The 19,027-nt window shown below is 46.9% G+C and overlaps 6 non-coding genes across 6 annotated transcripts; all 6 read left to right on the top strand.

Annotated features, from left to right (window-relative positions):
* Nucleotides 1-3,535: 3,535 nt before the first annotated feature.
* On the top strand, nt 3,536-3,607 carry TRNAG-UCC (transfer RNA glycine (anticodon UCC)). Its single transcript has one exon. It is a non-coding gene; the product is annotated as a tRNA-Gly (tRNA).
* A 3,115-nt stretch (nt 3,608-6,722) lies between these two features.
* TRNAG-UCC (transfer RNA glycine (anticodon UCC)) lies at nt 6,723-6,794 on the top strand. The gene has a single exon. It is a non-coding gene; the product is annotated as a tRNA-Gly (tRNA).
* A 1,531-nt stretch (nt 6,795-8,325) lies between these two features.
* On the top strand, nt 8,326-8,397 carry TRNAG-UCC (transfer RNA glycine (anticodon UCC)). The gene has a single exon. It is a non-coding gene; the product is annotated as a tRNA-Gly (tRNA).
* Nucleotides 8,398-11,512: 3,115 nt separating this feature from the next.
* On the top strand, nt 11,513-11,584 carry TRNAG-UCC (transfer RNA glycine (anticodon UCC)). The gene has a single exon. It is a non-coding gene; the product is annotated as a tRNA-Gly (tRNA).
* Nucleotides 11,585-14,710: 3,126 nt separating this feature from the next.
* Nucleotides 14,711-14,782, top strand: TRNAG-UCC (transfer RNA glycine (anticodon UCC)). The gene has a single exon. It is a non-coding gene; the product is annotated as a tRNA-Gly (tRNA).
* A 1,531-nt stretch (nt 14,783-16,313) lies between these two features.
* On the top strand, nt 16,314-16,385 carry TRNAG-UCC (transfer RNA glycine (anticodon UCC)). The gene has a single exon. It is a non-coding gene; the product is annotated as a tRNA-Gly (tRNA).
* The last annotated feature ends 2,642 nt before the right edge of the window (nt 16,386-19,027 follow it).

Genomic DNA, 19,027 nt, shown 5'->3' with positions numbered 1-19,027 from the left:
GCACTTCTTTCTGAGCCTGCTTGGAACGTTATTATTCCCTTTTTTTGTCCTGCTATTATCAATCTCCTGTGAATTTCGTGGAGCTGTTTTCTTTCTCTACCCTGCTGTTTTTCCCTTGCTGCCAATATATGCTTATTTCAATGATTTGAACTGCTGCTTTCCCTTTCTCCTTTTCAGCGCAGCTTTTGCATTGGTTTCAATCTCCAGTTCCTTAGCAGTTGCAAGAACTTTTTTCCTGATTTTCATGTTGGTCTGTAAACCAAAAATACCTCTGATACTGGTGCAATATAGTCATTGAACTCAGGGTTGAGATGTCTAGAGTTTAAAAAAAGCATATGCCACTGAGCGTTGGTGGTATAGTGGTGAGCATAGCTGCCTTCCAAGCAGTTGACCTGGGTTCGATTCCCGGCCAAAGCATTGCTAATATTTATACATTAAGCAAGCTGTAGCTATTCTAAAGCAATATGTTAAAAAAAAGAGAAATATCTTGACCAGATTACTCAGCTATTAGATAAATAATAAACAGAGACATAGACAGGCATCCCAAAAGCTCTGTCTGCGACTTTCTATGTCCTGAAATTTTTATATTTTACAAACAGCAGTCACCACTCACAACTGCTGGTAATAAATGGGCTGCAGGGGGGCAGGCAATGAAACGGCTAAGCCCTTCTGCCCGACCAGCCTTTAGAACTGCAGCATCTCTGCAGTAAAATGTGTTTCAGGTCAATATCTCTCCCCTGGAAAAAATGTGCGAGACCCACCACCGATAAATGTGGTAAAAGTCCCCAACACTTTCTGCATATTTGTGCTCTAACCTGAAAGCAGCGCCACCTTGTAGTCATCGCAGGCAACGGCAGCATACAACCAAATTTATCCGAGAGCAAGGTGAAAGAAACCCAAGGGAACAGCCCCTGTCTGCAGCAGGAAGGTTGGCTGCTTCGAATGGACAGAACTTCCAGTCCTAAGTCCACTCACGTCCCAAACGCTCCCAAACGCTCATACAGGGCAAGCCCTCACCGGGTGCACCTCTGGCTCCCAGGTAAGGCCAAAACCTGAGCATGGTAGCGCAGGATCACAGAGAAGGAGCGGGTGGGGGTGCTTCTGTCTTGACAAAGGCGTGACATGGCTAGTGACTGAGAGGGCCTTGACTTTCCCCTATGACTGACTGTGAGAGGGGAAGGTGAAGATTTTCTGCACCCAGCATGCCTTGTGACATTCTTAGGCAAATGAGGTGAGAGCCCTGCCAGAATAGCTCCAGCGATCCCATGCCACTCCTCTGAAGGCTCCTGATCTGCATAACCACAGCATTTTGAACAGGAAGCAGAGTGGCGCAGCGGAAGCGTGCTGGGCCCATAACCCAGAGGTCGATGGATCGAAACCATCCTCTGCTAGCATGGATTGATTTATTTTCTTGTGAGGACCACTCTCTCGTTTCCACGCTGCCAGAGCGGAAAACAGCAGGCTTGTGCCAGCTTTTTGTGGGAAGAGACTGCTCAACTATCGGTCTCTGCTCAAAGTCAGGGAGACAGATGGTCAGAGAATCAACCCTACAATTCAAAGGAAATGATGCACAGTTATGACCATTAACGAAAGATGGGACCCTCGCACTTCTTTCTGAGCCTGCTTGGAACGTTATTATTCCCTTTTTTTGTCCTGCTATTATCAATCTCCTGTGAATTTCGTGGAGCTGTTTTCTTTCTCTACCCTGCTGTTTTTCCCTTGCTGCCAATATATGCTTATTTCAATGATTTGAACTGCTGCATTCCCTTTCTCCTTTTCTGCACAGCTTTTGCATTGGTTTCAATCTCCAGTTCCTTAGCAGTTGCAAGAAATTTTTTCCTGATTTTCATGTTGGTCTGTAAACCAAAAATACCTCTGATACTGGTGCAATATAGTCATTGAACTCAGGGTTGTGATGTCTAGAGTTTAAAAAAAACATATGCTACAGAGCGTTGGTGGTATAGTGGTGATGATAGCTGCCTTCCAAGCAGTTGACCCGGGTTCATTTCCTGGCCAACGCAGTGCTAATATTTATACATTAAGAAAGCAGTAGCTATTCTAACGCAATATCTTAAAAAAAAGAGAAATATCTTGACCAGATTACTCAGCTATTAGATAAATAATAAACAAAGACATAGGCAGGCATCCCAAAAGCTCCGTCTGCGATTTTCTATGTCCTGAAATTTTTATATTTTACAAACAGCAGTCACCACTCACAACTGCTGGTAATAAATGGGCTGCAGGGGGGCAGGCAATGAAAGGCTAAGCCCTTCTGCCCGACCAGCCTTTAGAACTGCAGCATCTCTGCAGTAAAAAGTGTTTCAGGTCAATATCTCTTCCCTGGAAAAAATGTGCGAGACCCACCACCGATAAATGTGGCAAAAGTCCCCAACATTTTCTGCATATTTGTGCTCTTACCTGAAAGCAGCGCCACCTTGTAGTCATCGCAGGCAACTGCAGCATACAACCAAATTTATCCGAGAGCAAGGTGAAAGAAACCCAAGGGAACAGCCCCTGTCTGCAGCAGGAAGGTTGGCTGCTTTGAATGGACAGAACTTCCAGTCCACTCACGTCCCGAACGCTCCTACCGGGCAAGCCCTCACCGGGTGCACCTCTGGCTCCCAGGTAAGGCCAAAACCTGAGCATGGTAGCGCAGGATCACAGAGAAGGAGCGGGTGGGGGTGCTTCTGTCTTGACAAAGGCGTGACATGGCTAGTGACTGAGAGGGCCTTGACTTTCCCCTATGACTGACTGCGAGAGGGGAAGGCGAAGATTTTCTGCACCCAGCATGCCTTGTGACATTCTTAGGCAAATGAGGTGAGAGCCCTGCCAGAATAGCTCCAGCGATCCCATGCCACTCCTCTGAAGGCTCCTGATCTGCATAACCACAGCATTTTGAGCAGGAAGCAGAGTGGCGCAGCGGAAGCGTGCTGGGCCCATAACCCAGAGGTCGATGGATCTAAACCATCCTCTGCTAGCATGGATTGATTTTTTTTCTTGTGAGGACCACTCTCTCGTTTCCACGCTGCCAGAGCGGAAAACAGCAGGCTTGTGCCAGCTTTTTGTGGGAAGAGACTGCTCAACTATCGGTCTCTGCTCAAAGTCAGGGAGACAGATGGTCAGAGAATCAACCCTACACTTCGAAGGAAATGATGCACAGTTATGACCATTAACGAAAGATGGGACCCTCGCACTTCTTTCTGAGCCTGCTTGGAACGTTATTATTCCCTTTTTTTGTCCTGCTATTATCAATCTCCTGTGAATTTCGTGGAGCTGTTTTCTTTCTCTACCCTGCTGTTTTTCCCTTGCTGCCAATATATGCTTATTTCAATGATTTGAACTGCTGCTTTCCCTTTCTCCTTTTCTGCGCAGCTTTTGCATTGGTTTCAATCTCCAGTTCCTGAGCAGTTGCAAGAACTTTTTTCCTGATTTTCATGTTGGTCTGTAAACCAAAAATACCTCTGATACTGGTGCAATATAGTCATTGAACTCAGGGTTGTGATGTCTAGAGTTTAAAAAAAACATATGCCACGGAGCGTTGGTGGTATAGTGGTGAGCATAGCTGCCTTCCAAGCAGTTGACCCGGGTTCGATTCCCGGCCAACGCAGTGCTAATATTTATACATTAAGCAAGCTGTAGCTATTCTAACGCAATATGTTAAAAAAAAGAGAAATATCTTGACCAGATTACTCAGTTATTAGATAAATAATAAACAAAGACATAGGCAGGCATCCCAAAAGCTCCGTCTGCGACTTTCTATGTCCTGAAATTTTTATATTTTACAAACAGCAGTCACCACTCACAACTGCTGGTAATAAATGGGCTGCAGGGGGGCAGGCAATGAAACGGCTAAGCCCTTCTGCCCGACCAGCCTTTAGAACTGCAGCATCTCTGCAGTAAAAAGTGTTTCAGGTCAATATCTCTCCCCTGGAAAAAATGTGCGAGACCCACCACCGATAAATGTGGCAAAAGTCCCCAACATTTTCTGCATATTTGTGCTCTTACCTGAAAGCAGCGCCACCTTGTAGTCATCGCAGGCAACTGCAGCATACAACCAAATTTATCCGAGAGCAAGGTGAAAGAAACCCAAGGGAACAGCCCCTGTCTGCAGCAGGAAGGTTGGCTGCTTCGAATGGACAGAACTTCCAGTCCTAAGTCCACTCACGTCCCGAACGCTCCTACCGGGCAAGCCCTCACCGGGTGCACCTCTGGCTCCCAGGTAAGGCCAAAACCTGAGCATGGTAGCGCAGGATCACAGAGAAGGAGCGGGTGGGGGTGCTTCTGTCTTGACAAAGGCGTGACATGGCTAGTGACTGAGAGGGCCTTGACTTTCCCCTATGACTGACTGCGAGAGGGGAAGGCGAAGATTTTCTGCACCCAGCATGCCTTGTGACATTCTTAGGCAAATGAGGTGAGAGCCCTGCCAGAATAGCTCCAGCGATCCCATGCCTCTCCTCTGAAGGCTCCTGATCTGCATAACCACAGCATTTTGAGCAGGAAGCAGAGTGGCGCAGCGGAAGCGTGCTGGGCCCATAACCCAGAGGTCGATGGATCGAAACCATCCTCTGCTAGCATGGATTGATTTTTTTTCTTGTGAGGACCACTCTCTCGTTTCCACGCTGCCAGAGCGGAAAACAGCAGGCTTGTGCCAGCTTTTTGTGGGAAGAGACTGCTCAACTACCGGTCTCTGCTCAAAGTCAGGGAGACAGATGGTCAGAGAATCAACCCTACACTTCGAAGGAAATGATGCACAGTTATGACCATTAACGAAAGATGGGACCCTCGCACTTCTTTCTGAGCCTGCTTGGAACGTTATTATTCCCTTTTTTTGTCCTGCTATTATCAATCTCCTGTGAATTTCGTGGAGCTGTTTTCTTTCTCTACCCTGCTGTTTTTCCCTTGCTGCCAATATATGCTTATTTCAATGATTTGAACTGCTGCATTCCCTTTCTCCTTTTCTGCGCAGCTTTTGCATTGGTTTCAATCTCCAGTTCCTTAGCAGTTGCAAGAAATTTTTTCCTGATTTTCATGTTGGTCTGTAAACCAAAAATACCTCTGATACTGGTGCAATATAGTCATTGAACTCAGGGTTGTGATGTCTAGAGTTTAAAAAAAACATATGCTACAGAGCGTTGGTGGTATAGTGGTGATGATAGCTGCCTTCCAAGCATTTGACCCGGGTTCGATTCCCGGCCAACACAGTGCTAATATTTATACATTAAGAAAGCAGTAGCTATTCTAACGCAATATCTTAAAAAAAAGAGAAATATCTTGACCAGATTACTCAGCTATTAGATAAATAATAAACAAAGACATAGGCAGGCATCCCAAAAGCTCTGTCTGCGACTTTCTATGTCCTGAAATTTTTATATTTTACAAACAGCAGTCACCACTCACAACTGCTGGTAATAAATGGGCTGCAGGGGGGCAGGCAATGAAACGGCTAAGCCCTTCTGCCCGACCAGCCTTTAGAACTGCAGCATCTCTGCAGTAAAAAGTGTTTCAGGTCAATATCTCTCCCCTGGAAAAAATGTGCGAGACCCACCACCGATAAATGTGGTAAAAGTCCCCAACATTTTCTGCATATTTGTGCTCTAACCTGAAAGCAGCGCCACCTTGTAGTCATCGCAGGCAACTGCAGCATACAACCAAATTTATCCGAGAGCAAGGTGAAAGAAACCCAAGGGAACAGCCCCTGTCTGCAGCAGGAAGGTTGGCTGCTTCGAATGGACAGAACTTCCAGTCCTAAATCCACTCACGTCCCAAACGCTCCCAAACGCTCGCCCTCACCGGGTGCACCTCTGGCTCCCAGGTAAGGCCAAAACCTGAGCATGGTAGCGCAGGATCACAGAGAAGGAGCGGGTGGGGGTGCTTCTGTCTTGACAAAGGCGTGACATGGCTAGTGACTGAGAGGGCCTTGACTTTCCCCTATGACTGACTGTGAGAGGGGAAGGCGAAGATTTTCTGCACCCAGCATGCCTTGTGACATTCTTAGGCAAATGAGGTGAGAGCCCTGCCAGAATAGCTCCAGCGATCCCATGCCACTCCTCTGAAGGCTCCTGATCTGCATAACCACAGCATTTTGAACAGTAAGCAGAGTGGCGCAGCGGAAGCGTGCTGGGCCCATAACCCAGAGGTCGATGGATCGAAACCATCCTCTGCTAGCATGGATTGATTTATTTTCTTGTGAGGACCACTCTCTCGTTTCCACGCTGCCAGAGCGGAAAACAGCAGGCTTGTGCCAGCTTTTTGTGGGAAGAGACTGCTCAACTATCGGTCTCTGCTCAAAGTCAGGGAGACAGATGGTCAGAGAATCAACCCTACACTTCAAAGGAAATGATGCACAGTTATGACCATTAACGAAAGATGGGACCCTCGCACTTCTTTCTGAGCCTGCTTGGAACGTTATTATTCCCTTTTTTTGTCCTGCTATTATCAGTCTCCTGTGAATTTCGTGGAGCTGTTTTCTTTCTCTACCCTGCTGTTTTTCCCTTGCTGCCAATATATGCTTATTTCAATGATTTGAACTGCTGCTTTCCCTTTCTCCTTTTCTGCACAGCTTTTGCATTGGTTTCAATCTCCAGTTCCTTAGCAGTTGCAAGAAATTTTTTCCTGATTTTCATGTTGGTCTGTAAACCAAAAATACCTCTGATACTGGTGCAATATAGTCATTGAACTCAGGGTTGTGATGTCTAGAGTTTAAAAAAAACATATGCCACAGAGCGTTGGTGGTATAGTGGTGAGGATAGCTGCCTTCCAAGCAGTTGACCCGGGTTCGAGTCCCGGCCAACGCAGTGCTAATATTTATACATTAAGAAAGCAGTAGCTATTCTAACGCAATATCTTAAAAAAAAGAGAAATATCTTGACCAGATTACTCAGCTATTAGATAAATAATAAACAAAGACATAGGCAGGCATCCCAAAAGCTCCGTCTGCGACTTTCTATGTCCTGAAATTTTTATATTTTACAAACAGCAGTCACCACTCACAACTGCTGGTAATAAATGGGCTGCAGGGGGGCAGGCAATGAAACGGCTAAGCCCTTCTGCCCGACCAGCCTTTAGAACTGCAGCATCTCTGCAGTAAAAAGTGTTTCAGGTCAATATCTCTCCCCTGAAAAAATAGGCGAGACCCACCACCGATAAATGTGGCAAAAGTCCCCAACATTTTCTGCATATTTGTGCTCTTACCTGAAAGCAGCGCCACCTTGTAGTCATCGCAGGCAACTGCAGCATACAACCAAATTTATCCGAGAGCAAGGTGAAAGAAACCCAAGGGAACAGCCCCTGTCTGCAGCAGGAAGGTTGGCTGCTTCGAATGGGCAGAACTTCCAGTCCTAAGTCCACTCACGTCCCAAACGCTCCCAAACGCTCATACCGGGCAAGCCCTCACCTGGTGCACCTCTGGCTCCCAGGTAAGGCCAAAACCTGAGCATGGTAGCGCAGGATCACAGAGAAGGAGCGGGTGAAGGTGCTTCTGTCTTGACAAAGGCGTGACATGGCTAGTGACTGAGAGGGCCTTGACTTTCCCCTATGACTGACTGTGAGAGGGGAAGGCGAAGATTTTCTGCACCCAGCATGCCTTGTGACATTCTTAGGCAAATGAGGTGAGAGCCCTGCCAGAATAGCTCCAGCGATCCCATGCCACTCCTCTGAAGGCTCCTGATCTGCATAACCACAGCATTTTGAGCAGCAAGCAGAGTGGCGCAGCGGAAGCGTGCTGGGCCCATAACCCAGAGGTCGATGGATCGAAACCATCCTCTGCTAGCATGGATTGATTTTTTTTCTTGTGAGGACCACTCTCTCGTTTCCACGCTGCCAGAGCGGAAAACAGCAGGCTTGTGCCAGCTTTTTGTGGGAAGAGACTGCTCAACTATCGGTCTCTGCTCAAAGTCAGGGAGACAGATGGTCAGAGAATCAACCCTACACTTCGAAGGAAGTGATGCACAGTTATGACCATTAACGAAAGATGGGACCCTCGCACTTCTTTCTGAGCCTGCTTGGAACGTTATTATTCCCTTTTTTTGTCCTGCTATTATCAATCTCCTGTGAATTTCGTGGAGCTGTTTTCTTTCTCTACCCTGCTGTTTTTCCCTTGCTGCCAATATATGCTTATTTCAATGATTTGAACTGCTGCTTTCCCATTCTCCTTTTCTGCGCAGCTTTTGCATTGGTTTCAATCTCCAGTTCCTGAACAGTTGCAAGAACTTTTTTCCTGATTTTCATGTTGGTCTGTAAACCAAAAATACCTCTGATACTGGTGCAATATAGTCATTGAACTCAGGGTTGTGATGTCTAGAGTTTAAAAAAAACATATGCCACGGAGCGTTGGTGGTATAGTGGTGAGCATAGCTGCCTTCCAAGCAGTTGACCCGGGTTCGATTCCCGGCCAACGCAGTGCTAATATTTATACATTAAGCAAGCTGTAGCTATTCTAACGCAATATGTTAAAAAAAAGAGAAATATCTTGACCAGATTACTCAGTTATTAGATAAATAATAAACAAAGACATAGGCAGGCATCCCAAAAGCTCCGTCTGCGACTTTCTATGTCCTGAAATTTTTATATTTTACAAACAGCAGTCACCACTCACAACTGCTGGTAATAAATGGGCTGCAGGGGGGCAGGCAATGAAACGGCTAAGCCCTTCTGCCCGACCAGCCTTTAGAACTGCAGCATCTCTGCAGTAAAAAGTGTTTCAGGTCAATATCTCTTCCCTGGAAAAAATGTGCGAGACCCACCACCGATAAATGTGGCAAAAGTCCCCAACATTTTCTGCATATTTGTGCTCTTACCTGAAAGCAGCTCCACCTTGTAGTCATCGCAGGCAACTGCAGCATACAACCAAATTTATCCGAGAGCAAGGTGAAAGAAACCCAAGGGAACAGCCCCTGTCTGCAGCAGGAAGGTTGGCTGCTTCGAATGGACAGAACTTCCAGTCCTAAGTCCACTCACGTCCCGAACGCTCCCAAACACTCATACCGGGCAAGCCCTCACTGGGTGCACCTCTGGCTCCCAGGTAAGGCCAAAACCTGAGCATGGTAGCGCAGGATCACAGAGAAGGAGCGGGTGGGGGTGCTTCTGTCTTGACAAAGGCGTGACATGGCTAGTGACAGAGAGGGCCTTGACTTTCCCCTATGACTGACTGTGAGAGGGGAAGGCGAAGATTTTCTGCACCCAGCATGCCTTGTGACATTCTTAGGCAAATGAGGTGAGAGCCCTGCCAGAATAGCTCCAGTGATCCCATGCCACTCCTCTGAAGGCTCCTGATCAGCATAACCACAGCATTTTGAACAGGAAGCAGAGTGGCGCAGCGGAAGCGTGCAGGACCCATAACCCAGAGATCGATGGATAGAAACCATCCTCTGCTAGCATGGATTGATTTTTTTTCTTGTGAGGACCACTCTCTCGTTTCCACGCTGCCAGAGCGGAAAGCAGCAGGCTTGTGCCAGCTTTTTGTGGGAAGAGACTGCTCAACTATCGGTCTCTGCTCAAAGTCAGGGAGACAGATGGTCAGAGAATCAAGCCTACACTTCAAAGGAAATGATCCACAGTTATGACCATTAACGAAAGATGGGACCCTTGCACTTCTTTCTGAGCCTGCTTGGAACGTTATTATTCCCTTTTTTTGTCCTGCTATTATCAATCTCCTGTGAATTTCGTGGAGCTGTTTTCTTTCTCTACCCTGCTGTTTTTCCCTTGCTGCCAATATATGCTTATTTCAATGATTTGAACTGCTGCTTTCCCTTTCTCCTTTTCTGCACAGCTTTTGCATTGGTTTCAATCTCCAGTTCCTTAGCAGTTGCAAGAACTTTTTTCCTGATTTTCATGTTGGTCTGTAAACCAAAAATACCTCTGATACTGGTGCAATATAGTCATTGAACTCAGGGTTGTGATGTCTAGAGTTTAAAAAAAACATATGCCACGGAGGGTTGGTGGTATAGTGGTGAGCATAGCTGCCTTCCAAGCAGTTGACCCGGGTTCGATTCCCGGCCAACGCAGTGCTAATATTTATACATTAAGCAAGCTGTAGCTATTCTAACGCAATATGTTAAAAAAAAGAGAAATATCTTGACCAGATTACTCAGCTATTAGATAAATAATAAACAAAGACATAGGCAGGCATCCCAAAAGCCCCGTCTGCGACTTTCTATGTCCTGAAATTTTTATATTTTACAAACAGCAGTCACCACTCACAACTGCTGGTAATAAATGGGCTGCAGGGGGGCAGGCAATGAAACGGCTAAGCCCTTCTGCCCGACCAGCCTTTAGAACTGCAGCATCTCTGCAGTAAAAAGTGTTTCAGGTCAATATCTCTCCCCTGGAAAAAATGTGCGAGACCCACCACCGATAAATGTGGTAAAAGTCCCCAACATTTTCTGCATATTTGTGCTCTTACCTGAAAGCAGCGCCACCTTGTAGTCATCGCAGGCAACTGCAGCATACAACCAAATTTATCCGAGAGCAAGGTGAAAGAAACCCAAGGGAACAGCCCCTGTCTGCAGCAGGAAGGTTGGCTGCTTCGAATGGACAGAACTTCCAGTCCTAAGTCCACTCACGTCCCGAACACTCGCCCTCACCGGGTGCACCTCTGGCTCCCAGGTAAGGCCAAAACCTGAGCATGGTAGCGCAGGATCACAGAGAAGGAGCGGGTGGGGGTGCTTCTGTCTTGACAAAGGCGTGACATGGCTAGTGACTGAGAGGGCCTTGACTTTCCCCTATGACTGACTGTGAGAGGGGAAGGCGAAGATTTTCTGCACCCAGCATGCCTTGTGACATTCTTAGGCAAATGAGGTGAGAGCCCTGCCAGAATAGCTCCAGCGATCCCATGCCACTCCTCTGAAGGCTCCTGATCTGCATAACCACAGCATTTTGAGCAGGAAGCAGAGTGGCGCAGCGGAAGCGTGCTGGGCCCATAACCCAGAGGTCGATGGATCGAAACCATCCTCTGCTAGCATGGATTGTTTTTTTTTCTTGTGAGGACCACTCTCTCGTTTCCACGCTGCCAGAGCGGAAAACAGCAGGCTTGTGCCAGCTTTTTGTGGGAAGAGACTGCTCAACTATCGGTCTCTGCTCAAAGTCAGGGAGACAGATGGTCAGAGAATCAACCCTACACTTCAAAGGAAATGATGCACAGTTATGACCATTAAAGAAAGATGGGACCCTCGCACTTCTTTCTGAGCCTGCTTGGAACGTTATTATTCCCTTTTTTTGTCCTGCTATTATCAATCTAATGTGAATTTCGTGGAGCTGTTTTCTTTCTCTACCCTGCTGTATTTCCCTTGCTGCCAATATATGCTTATTTCAATGATTTGAACTGCTGCTTTCCCTTTCTCCTTTTCTGCGCAGCTTTTGCATTGGTTTCAATCTCCAGTTCCTTAGCAGTTGCAAGAACTTTTTTCCTGATTTTCATGTTGGTCTGTAAACCAAAAATACCTCTGATACTGGTGCAATATAGTCATTGAACTCAGGGTTGTGATGTCTAGAGTTTAAAAAAAACATATGCCATGGAGCGTTGGTGGTATAGTGGTGAGCATAGCTGCCTTCCAAGCAGTTGACCCGGGTTCGATTCCCGGCCAACGCAGTGCTAATATTTATACATTAAGCAAGCTGTAGCTATTCTAATGCAATATGTTAAAAAAAAGAGAAATATCTTGACCAGATTACTCAGCTATTATATAAATAATAAACAAAGACATAGGCAGGCATCCCAAAAGCCCCGTCTGCGACTTTCTATGTCCTGACATTTTTATATTTTACAAACAGCAGTCACCACTCACAACTGCTGGTAATAAATGGGCTGCAGGGGGGCAGGCAATGAAACGGCTAAGCCCTTCTGCCCGACCAGCCTTTAGAACTGCAGCATCTCTGCAGTAAAAAGTGTTTCAGGTCAATATCTCTCCCCTGGAAAAAATGTGCGAGACCCACCACCGATAAATGTGGCAAAAGTCCCCAACATTTTCTGCATATTTGTGCTCTTACCTGAAAGCAGCGCCACCTTGTAGTCATCGCAGGCAACTGCAGCATACAACCAAATTTATCCGAGAGCAAGGTGAAAGAAACCCAAGGGAACAGCCCCTGTCTGCAGCAGGAAGGTTGGCTGCTTCGAATGGACAGAACTTCCAGTCCTAAGTCCACTCACGTCCCGAACGCTCCTACCGGGCAAGAACTCACCGGGTGCACCTCTGGCTCCCAGGTAAGGCCAAAACCTGAGCATGGTAGCGCAGGATCACAGAGAAGGAGCGGGTGGGGGTGCTTCTGTCTTGACAAAGGCGTGACATGGCTAGTGACTGAGAGGGCCTTGACTTTCCCCTATGACTGACTGTGAGAGGGGAAGGCGAAGATTTTCTGCACCCAGCATGCCTTGTGACATTCTTAGGCAAATGAGGTGAGAGCCCTGCCAGAATAGCTCCAGCGATCCCATGCCACTCCTCTGAAGGCTCCTGATCTGCATAACCACAGCATTTTGAGCAGGAAGCAGAGTGGCGCAGCGGAAGCGTGCTGGGCCCATAACCCAGAGGTTGATGGATCGAAACCATCCTCTGATAGCATGGATTGATTTTTTTTCTTGTGAGGACCACTCTCTCGTTTCCACGCTGCCAGAGCGGAAAAAAGCAGGCTTGGGCCAGCTTTTTGTGGGAAGAGACTGCTCAACTATCGGTCTCTGCTCAAAGTCAGGGAGACAGATGGTCAGAGAATCAACCCTACACTTCAAAGGAAATGATGCACAGTTATGACCATTAACGAAAGATGGGACCCTCGCACTTCTTTCTGAGCCTGCTTGGAACGTTATTATTCCCTTTTTTTGTCCTGCTATTATCAATCTCCTGTGAATTTCGTGGAGCTGTTTTCTTTCTCTACCCTGCTGTTTTTCCCTTGCTGCCAATATATGCTTATTTCAATGATTTGAACTGCTGCTTTCCCTTTCTCCTTTTCTGCGCAGCTTTTGCATTGGTTTCAATCTCCAGTTCATTAGCAGTTGCAAGAACTTTTTTCCTGATTTTCATGTTGGTCTGTAAACCAAAAATACCTCTGATACTGGTGCAATATAGTCATTGAACTCAGGGTTGTGATGTCTAGAGTTTAAAAAAAGCATATGCCACTGAGCGTTGGTGGTATAGTGGTGAGCATAGCTGCCTTCCAAGCAGTTGACCCGTGTTCGATTCCCGGCCAAAGCAGTGCTAATATTTATACATTAAGCAAGCTGTAGCTATTCTAACGCAATATGTTAAAAAAAAGAGAAATATCTTGACCAGATTACTCAGCTATTAGATAAATAATAAACAAAGACATAGGCAGGCATCCCAAAAGCTCTGTCTGCGACTTTCTATGTCCTGAAATTTTTATATTTTACAAACAGCAGTCACCACTCACAACTGCTGGTAATAAATGGGCTGCAGGGGGGCAGGCAATGAAACGGGTAAGCCCTTCTGCCCGACCAGCCTTTAGAACTGCAGCATCTCTGCAGTAAAAAGTGTTTCAGGTCAATATCTCTCCCCTGGAAAAAATGTGCGAAACCCACCACCGATAAATGTGGTAAAAGTCCCCAACATTTTCTGCCTATTTGTGCCGTAACCTGAAGGCAGCGCCACCTTGTAGTCATCGCAGGCAACTGCAGCATACAACCAAATTTATCCGAGAGCAAGGTGAAAGAAACCCAAGGGAACAGCCCCTGTCTGCAGCAGGAAGGTTGGCTGCTTCGAATGGACAGAACTTCCAGTCCTAAGTCCACTCACGTCCCAAACGCTCCCAAACGCTCATACCGGGCAAGCCCTCACCGGGTGCACCTCTGGCTCCCAGGTAAGGCCAAAACCTGAGCATGGTAGCGCAGGATCACAGAGAAGGAGCGGGTGGGGGTGCTTCTGTCTTGACAAAGGCGTGACATGGCTAGTGACTGAGAGGGCCTTGACTTTCCCCTATGTCTGACTGTGAGAGGGGAAGGCGAAGATTTTCTGCACCCAGCATGCCTTGTGACATTCTTAGGCAAATGAGTTGAGAGCCCTGCCAGAATAGCTCCAGCGATCCCATGCCACTCCTCTGAAGGCTCCTGATCTGCATAACCACAGCATTTTGAACAGGAAGCAGAGTGGCACAACGGAAGCGTGCTGGGCCCATAACCCAGAGGTCGAGGGATCGAAACCATCCTCTGCTAGCATGGATTGATTTATTTTCTTGTGAGGATCACTCCCTCGTTTCCACGCTGCCAGAGCGGAAAACAGCAGGCTTGTGCCAGCTTTTTGTGGGAAGAGACTGCTCAACTATCGGTCTCTGCTCAAAGTCAGGGAGACAGATGGTCAGAGAATCAACCCTACACTTCAAAGGAAATGATGCACAGTTATGACCATTAACGAAAGATGGGACCCTCGCACTTCTTTCTGAGCCTGCTTGGAACGTTATTATTCCCTTTTTTTGTCCTGCTATTATCAATCTCCTGTGAATTTCGTGGAGCTGTTTTCTTTCTCTACCCTGCTGTTTTTCCCTTGCTGCCAATATATGCTTATTTCAACTATTTGAACTGCTGCTTTCCCTTTCTCCTTTTCTGCACAGCTTTTGCATTGGTTTCAATCTCCAGTTCCTTAGCAGTTGCAAGAAATTTTTTCCTGATTTTCATGTTGGTCTGTCAACCAAAAATACCTCTGATACTGGTGCAATATAGTCATTTAACTCAGGGTTGTGATGTCTAGAGTTTAAAAAAAACATATGCCACTGAGCGTTGGTGGTATAGTGGTGAGCATAGCTGCCTTCCAAGCAGTTGACCCGGGTTCGATTCCCGGCCAAAGCAGTGCTAATGTTTATACATTAAGCAAGCTGTAGCTATTCTAACGCAATATGTTAAAAAAAAGAGAAATATCTTGACCAGATTACTCAGCTATTAGATAAATAATAAACAGAGACATAGGCAGGCATCCCAAAAGCTCTGTCTGCGACTTTCTATGTCCTGAAATTTTTATATTTTACACCAGCAGTCACCACTCACAACTGCTGGTAATAAATGGGCTGCAGGGGGGCAGGCAATGAAACGGCTAAGCCCTTCTGCCCGACCAGCCTTTAGAACTGCAGCATCTCTGCAGTAAAAAGTGTTTCAGGTCAATATCTCTCCCCTGGAAAAAATGTGCGAGACCCACCACCGATAAATGTGGTAAAAGTCCCCAACATTTTCTGCATATTTGTGCTCTAACCTGAAAGCAGCGCCACCTTGTAGTCATCGCAGGCAACGGCAGCATACAACCAAATTTATCCGAGAGCAAGGTGAAAGAAACCCAAGGGAACAGCCCCTGTCTGCAGCAGGAAGGTTGGCTGCTTCGAATGGACAGAACTTCCAGTCCTAAGTCCACTCACGTCCCAAACGCTCCCAAACGCTCATACCGGGCAAGCCCTCACCGGGTGCACCTCTGGCTCCCAGGTAAGGCCAAAACCTGAGCATAGTAGCGCAGGATCACAGAGAAGGAGCAGGTGGGGGTGCTTCTGTCTTGACAAAGGCGTGACATGGCTAGTGACTGAGAGGGCCTTGACTTTCCCCTATGACTGACTGTGAGAGGGGAAGGCGAAGATTTTCTGCACCCAGCATGCCTTGTGACATTCTTAGGCAAATGAGGTGAGAGCCCTGCCAGAATAGCTCCAGCGATCCCATGCCACTCCTCTGAAGGCTCCTGATCTGCATAACCACAGCATTTTGAACAGGAAGCAGAGTGGCGCAGCGGAAGCGTGCTGGGCCCATAACCCAGAGGTCGATGGATCGAAACCATCCTCTGCTAGCATGGATTGATTTATTTTCTTGTGAGGACCACTCTCTCGTTTCCACGCTGCCAGAGCGGAAAACAGCAGGCTTGTGCCAGCTTTTTGTGGGAAGAGACTGCTCAACTATCGGTCTCTGCTCAAAGTCAGGGAGACAGATGGTCAGAGAATCAACCCTACACTTCAAAGGAAATGATGCACAGTTATGACCATTAACGAAAGATGGGACCCTTGCACTTCTTTCTGAGCCTGCTTGGAACGTTATTATTCCCTTTTTTTGTCCTGCTATTATCAATCTCCTGTGAATTTCGTGGAGCTGTTTTCTTTCTCTACCCTGCTGTTTTTCCCTTGCTGCCAATATATGCTTATTTCAATGATTTGAACTGCTGCATTCCCTTTCTCCTTTTCTGCGCAGCTTTTGCATTGGTTTAAATCTCCAGTTCCTTAGCAGTTGCAAGAATTTTTTTCCTGATTTTCATGTTGGTCTGTAAACCAAAAATACCTCTGATACTGGTGCAATATAGTCATTGAACTCAGGGTTGTGATGTCTAGAGTTTAAAAAAAACATATGCTACAGAGCGTTGGTGGTATAGTGGTGATGATAGCTGCCTTCCAAGCAGTTGACCCGGGTTCGATTCCCGGCCAACGCAGTGCTAATATTTATACATTAAGAAAGCAGTAGCTATTCTAACGCAATATCTTAAAAAAAAGAGAAATATCTTGACCAGATTACTCAGCTATTAGATAAATAATAAACAAAGACATAGGCAGGCATCCCAAAAGCTCCGTCTGCGATTTTCTATGTCCTGAAATTTTTATATTTTACAAACAGCAGTCACCACTCACAACTGCTGGTAATAAATGAGCTGCAGGGGGGCAGGCAATGAAACGGCTAAGCCCTTCTGCCCGACCAGCCTTTAGAACTGCAGCATCTCTGCAGTAAAAAGTGTTTCAGGTCAATATCTCTTCCCTGGAAAAAATGTGCGAGACCCACCACCGATAAATGTGGCAAAAGTCCCCAACATTTTCTGCATATTTGTGCTCTTACCTGAAAGCAGCGCCACCTTGTAGTCATCACAGGCAACTGCAGCATACAACCAAATTTATCCGAGAGCAAGGTGAAAGAAACCCAAGGGAACAGCCTCTGTCTGCAGCAGGAAGGTTGGCTGCTTTGAATGGACAGAACTTCCAGTCCTAAGTCCACTCACGTCCCGAACGCTCGCCCTCACCGGGTGCACCTCTGGCTCCCAGGTAAGGCCAAAACCTGAGCATGGTAGCGCAGGATCACAGAGAAGGAGCGGGTGGGGGTGCTTCTGTCTTGACAAAGGCGTGACATGGCTAGTGACTGAGAGGGCCTTGACTTTCCCCTATGACTGACTGCGAGAGGGGAAGGCGAAGATTTTCTGCACCCAGCATGCCTTGTGACATTCTTAGGCAAATGAGGTGAGAGCCCTGCCAGAATAGCTCCAGCGATCCCATGCCACTCCTCTGAAGGCTCCTGATCTGCATAACCACAGCATTTTGAGCAGGAAGCAGAGTGGCGCAGCGGAAGCGTGCTGGGCCCATAACCCAGAGGTCGATGGATCGAAACCATCCTCTGCTAGCATGGATTCATTTTTTTTCTTGTGAGGACCACTCTCTCGTTTCCACGCTGCCAGAGCGGAAAACAGCAGGCTTGTGCCAGCTTTTTGTGGGAAGAGACTGCTCAACTACCGGTCTCTGCTCAAAGTCAGGGAGACAGATGGTCAGAGAATCAACCCTACACTTCGAAGGAAATGATGCACAGTTATGACCATTAACGAAAGATGGGACCCTCGCACTTCTTTCTGAGCCTGCTTGGAACGTTATTATTCCCTTTTTTTGTCCTGCTATTATCAATCTCCTGTGAATTTCGTGGAGCTATTTTCTTTCTCTACCCTGCTGTTTTTCCCTTGCTGCCAATATATGCTTATTTCAATGATTTGAACTGCTGCTTTCCCTTTCTCCTTTTCTGCGCAGCTTTTGCATTGGTTTCAATCTCCAGTTCCTGAGCAGTTGCAAGAACTTTTTTCCTGATTTTCATGTTGGTCTGTAAACCAAAAATACCTCTGATACTGGTGCAATATAGTCATTGAACTCAAGGTTGTGATGTCTAGAGTTTAAAAAAAAGATATGCCACGGAGCGTTGGTGGTATAGTGGTGAGCATAGCTTCCTTCCAAGCAGTTGACCCTGGTTCGATTCCCGGCCAACGCAGTGCTAATATTTATACATTAAGCAAGCTGTAGCTATTCTAACGCAATATGTTAAAAAAAAGAGAAATATCTTGACCAGATTACTCAGTTATTAGATAAATAATAAACAAAGACATAGGTAGGCATCCCAAAAGCTCCGTCTGCGACTTTCTATGTCCTGAAATTTTTATATTTTACAAACAGCAGTCACCACTCACAACTGCTGGTAATAAATGGGCTGCAGGGGGGCAGGCAATGAAACGGCTAAGCCCTTCTGCCCGACCAGCCTTTAGAACTGCAGCATCTCTGCAGTATAAAAGTGTTTCAGGTCAATATCTCTCCCCTGGAAAAAATGTGCGAGACCCACCACCGATAAATGTGGCAAAAGTCCCCAACATTTTCTGCATATTTGTGCTCTTACCTGAAAGCAGCGCCACCTTGTAGTCATCGCAGGCAACTGCAGCATACAACCAAATTTATCCGAGAGCAAGGTGAAAGAAACCCAAGGGAACAGCCCCTGTCTGCAGCAGGAAGGTTGGCTGGTTCGAATGGACAGAACTTCCAGTCCTAAGTCCACTCACGTCCCGAACACTCCTACCGGGCAAGCCCTCACCGGGTGCACCTCTGGCTCCCAGGTAAGGCCAAAACCTGAGCATGGTAGCGCAGGATCACAGAGAAGGAGCGGGTGGGGGTGCTTCTGTCTTGACAAAGGCGTGACATGGCTAGTGACTGAGAGGGCCTTGACTTTCCCCTATGACTGACTGTGAGAGGGGAAGGCAAAGATTTTCTGCACCCAGCATGCCTTGTGACATTCTTAGGCAAATGAGGTGAGAGCCCTGCCAGAATAGCTCCAGCGATCCCATGCCACTCCTCTGAAGACTCCTGATCTGCATAACCACAGCATTTTGAGCAGGAAGCAGAGTGGCGCAGCGGAAGCGTGCTGGGCCCATAACCCAGAGGTTGATGGATCGAAACCATCCTCTGCTAGCATGGATTGATTTTTTTTCTTGTGAGGACCACTCTCTCGTTTCCACGCTGCCAGAGCGGAAAAAAGCAGGCTTGTGCCAGCTTTTTGTGGGAA

Source organism: Pleurodeles waltl, unplaced genomic scaffold (assembly GCF_031143425.1).
Source record: "Pleurodeles waltl isolate 20211129_DDA unplaced genomic scaffold, aPleWal1.hap1.20221129 scaffold_69, whole genome shotgun sequence".
Classification (NCBI taxonomy): Eukaryota; Metazoa; Chordata; class Amphibia; order Caudata; family Salamandridae; genus Pleurodeles; species Pleurodeles waltl.
The sequence above is the reverse complement of the archived record's forward strand: the minus strand, read 5'-3'. Positions and strand labels throughout refer to the sequence as shown.